Source organism: Lactuca sativa, chromosome 4, assembly GCF_002870075.4.
Source record: "Lactuca sativa cultivar Salinas chromosome 4, Lsat_Salinas_v11, whole genome shotgun sequence".
In the NCBI taxonomy this organism is placed as follows: domain Eukaryota; kingdom Viridiplantae; phylum Streptophyta; class Magnoliopsida; order Asterales; family Asteraceae; genus Lactuca; species Lactuca sativa.
In genome coordinates this window covers 194,320,162-194,324,190 of record NC_056626.2, presented here as the reverse complement: position 1 = coordinate 194,324,190, position 4,029 = coordinate 194,320,162, and positions in this window count along the sequence as shown.

The following is a 4,029-nucleotide window of genomic DNA, read 5'->3' as shown; positions in this document are numbered from 1 at the left end:
TCTCAGACCAGAATGGATGGTTGTGGTCTCAACCATCAAAGCTCATGAACAGTTTAAATCTTACTCACTAGCTAAACTTGTGGGAATACTTAAGTCCCATGAAAGTGTACTGACCAAAGAAGCAAAGGTAGTTTCAGGTGTGGGGTCGCTAGCCCTTGTCTCAAAAGGAAAAAGCGTAGCAGAAGAGGAAGAAGAGTCTGATATGTCTGAATGTGACCTTACAAGTGAGGAATATGCTTTGATGGTTGCTAATCCAAAGAAGTTTGCACAAAGAAAATTTCCTATCAGCAAGTACTGAAAGTAGCAGGGAAGTTACAGCTCTGAGAAGGTGATGGATGAAGGGAAAAATTCTTCTCAAAATGATGAATAAAAGAAGGAAAGCAAACTTGTGGGAGACTCTAGGTTAGACTGCAATTACTATCACGGCAAGAATCACTTTGCCAAAGATTGCATGCTAAGAAAAATGGATGAGAAAAGAGATGATGAATTTGACGAGGCGTATTATATGGAAAAGTTGGAAGAAATCAAGAAAAAGAAAGCAACTAATAGTTTTATGAATGCCTTGATCGTACAGGAGAATGCAGATGAAGATGAGTTCGGTGGCGTTGAAGTTTGGTCTACCGACTCTGAAGATGAAGAAGTAAGAAAGCGCATTCATGGAAGGGCTTATGTGGAAAAAGAAGTGGGTTCGGCTAGAAGATGTCTAATGGTCACAGATGGATCATCAACTGAAAGTGCGAATGAGGAACCGAACCTGACAGAAGACAAGTGTTTTGCAGCCAAGCCTGTGAGTGAGAAGATAAACGAATGCGATCGACTGATCAAAAAGGTACAATCCATCCTTGAATCACTTAATGTTCCATTAACAGATTATGAAGATGAATTAAAAGAATTAAAATTCAAATTTACTAACTTAAGTGGTAGTCTCTTCTAAACTCACTTAGCGAATCCTAACCTAACTGACCAACTCAGTAGGGTGTCTTCAAAAAGTGAGGAGAGAAGGATGTGGATTGAGCTGAAGGAGGCGGAATTAAATAAAGCTAGGGATGAAAGTATTTATTTACAAAGAGACAATTTAAAGTTTTTAAAACAAAGGAATGTTTTTTGTTTAATTACTAAGCGTTTATATACTAATATTGCTCAATTGCATTTAAGTTGTGAGATTGAGAAGAAGATTCATAAAATCATCTTACTCTTCCTTGAATTTAAGGAGGATGAGGTCATTGCTGAGTGTGAATCAATAGTGTCATCAGAAGAGACATCCATGTCTTACAAAATTGGACTAGACAAGATAGAAACCTTCATCGATTCTAAGGAACATAAATGTATGCTCAAAAATCTTTTGGATGAAAACGATAGGTTAAAAATTAAGTCTGAAACCATTCAATCCTTTGACTCATCAAACGCCAAATTAATTTCAGAAAATAAAATAAACTTAGATAATACGTATAAATTTGATGAAGAAAGTGAGATGAGCGAAATTCCAGTGGAAGACGAAGTCGATTGCTCTGAGTTTATGAAGAGTGAAACCGAAAATGAGAAACCTCTCATATCCGAAAATTCGGTTGAATTCGCTCGATTGTCAAAAGAAAAGCCACAAAAACTCAAATAAAAAGCCATGATCTATCAAAAGGTTCAAACGGTGTCGAATCAGGTCTATGCAGTTACCGGTGTCACTACAAAACAAACGGCAGAGTTAAAAATCCTTGTTGACAAAGACAACGCTGAAGGATGTGACGATTACTTCTGGTCAGCTCCTATAGACAACGCAGAAGAAACCGTAGGCTTATCTGAGCAAACTTCATGGAGGGTTAAAGGAAGATACGTTGCTGAACCCATCAACATACCCTCAAGTTTCGACAAACCAAGCACAAGTGGAACCAAAGAAATCCCTGAAGAACCAATGAAAGAACTGAGAGTTCCAACTAAGACAACCCAAACTCAAAAGGAGAAGCCAAAGGCAAGCTTCAATATCCACTAATCGGAGAAAGAGTTAGCTGAACAGAAACGCTTAAGAAATCAAAGATACATGAAGAATTTGAATTAGCAAAAACAACATTGGCAATCTCAAAATCCCAACTATGTTCCTCCAAAGAGAGAATCAAGTGATAAAGGAAAGGAAAAATTGAAAGGAAAAGCAAAGTTCAGCCCAGATTCATATTACTCCAGCTCTCCGAACCGAAAGTCTAGTTTCGGTCCCCAAACCAACTCTCCGAACCGAAAGTCTAGTTTCGATCCCCAAACCAGCTCTCTGAACCGAAAATCTAGTTCCGGTCCCCAAACCAGCTCTCCGAACCGCAAGTCTAGTTTCGGTCCCCAAACCAGCTTCGGTCCTAAGTCTAGTTTCGATCCTTCCATCAAATCAAACTTAGTAAAGGATATCAAAGGAAAGGGAAAGCTAAATTCTGAAATTCATAATAAGAAAAAGTCAGCTAACCCTAGAATTCAAAAGAAAACACCGAAATCATTTAACAACATACCAACTAATACACCAAAGTTTAAACAAGATAAAACTAAAATCAAGGTGTATACCATCAAAAGAAAAGATTAATTCACTCTAGTAAAACGAACATATTTAGTTGATCTTTCATCTACAATTCCCTTTTCTGTGAAAGACTCACCAGGACCCAAGAAACTTTGGGTTGCTAAATCTGCTTGAATTTGCAGGTTATACGTGACGAGCAGTTCGATGATGAATGGTATATAGACAGTGGATGCTCACGTCACATGACAGGAAGGAAGGAAGAGCTGAGGGAATTTTGGTCCCTAAAGGATGGTGGTTCTGTAAAGTATGGCAATAACTGTTGGATTAATGTCTAAGTCCATAACTATATTTGGTAAGACTTGACCCGACCCGGCATGGTCCATTTGGGTTGCATACCATCATGCACTTGAATGAGAGAAATAAGACACTTATGGTTATTAATATATTATAAGTTCTAGTATATTAATAATAAGAATAATAAGATTATTTAATTAGTATTGATCAAGAATTAATCTAGGATTAATTAAGTGATCAAAAGAAGACTAATTAAATATATGAGTTGATTGTGTAAATCATCCATACTTGTATAGTGGGCTAATGCTCCATGGATAATCAAGTTGGGCTAAAACCCATAGGATGGTCCATGGATGCTCCATGGTGTATTTGTACCCATGGATCCAAGGAAATGGAAAGCCATGACAATTAAGAGTTTACCCTAATTGTGTAACTATATAAGCATCTTATTATTGAGGAAAAATCGGCCACTAGAGATAGTGAAGAAAGGGCTAGCCGATTTTGAAGAGTGTAGAATTCTCTCAAATCATTCCAAGTGTTTTGATGATTGTGATTCCATTTGAGGTGTCACACTTGGGGCACTAGGCACTCAAGCTTCATGAAGACTTTTTACATCAAAGAGGTATGTATTCTATCTTGCTATAGTCATTGTTTTGTATGCTAGATTAGGATAATACCTTGGAAGTTCCTATTTGCATGTATAATAGAGAAAACATAGATCCAAGGTATTTAGGGTTGCATGTACACTTAGGAAGTGTTAGAATGCTCAAAACCCAACAGTGGTATCAGAGCCACGGGTTGTTTTCTGTTATATTGATGCAAATATTTTATTTTCCAAGTTGAAGAAAAAAAACATGAAGTTTGTCAAATTTTAAGATAATTACTTGTTCTTGTGAAAAAAACTAATTATTTGTAAAATTTGAATAATTTGCTTTATGAGTTGAATTAGGTCAAATTTAATAAAAGATAAAATAATATGATTATTTTATTAGTTTTAAAAGTTTGATCTAAAGAGTTTTATTTTTTTTTTTTGAAACCTCCATAAGTTATGGATATGAAAAGGTTTTTAAAAAAAAATTGATTCAAAGTTTTATGGAGTTACAAAAAATTTGGTGTTAATGTTTTAAAGGATTCCATAACTTAAGAATAAGTTATGGATCACCAAAAGTTTTTTTGTGTTACCTTATTTTATGAGTGAATTTAGATTAATGAATAAAATTATGTGATAGTTGGTTTTAATCCAAATTAAT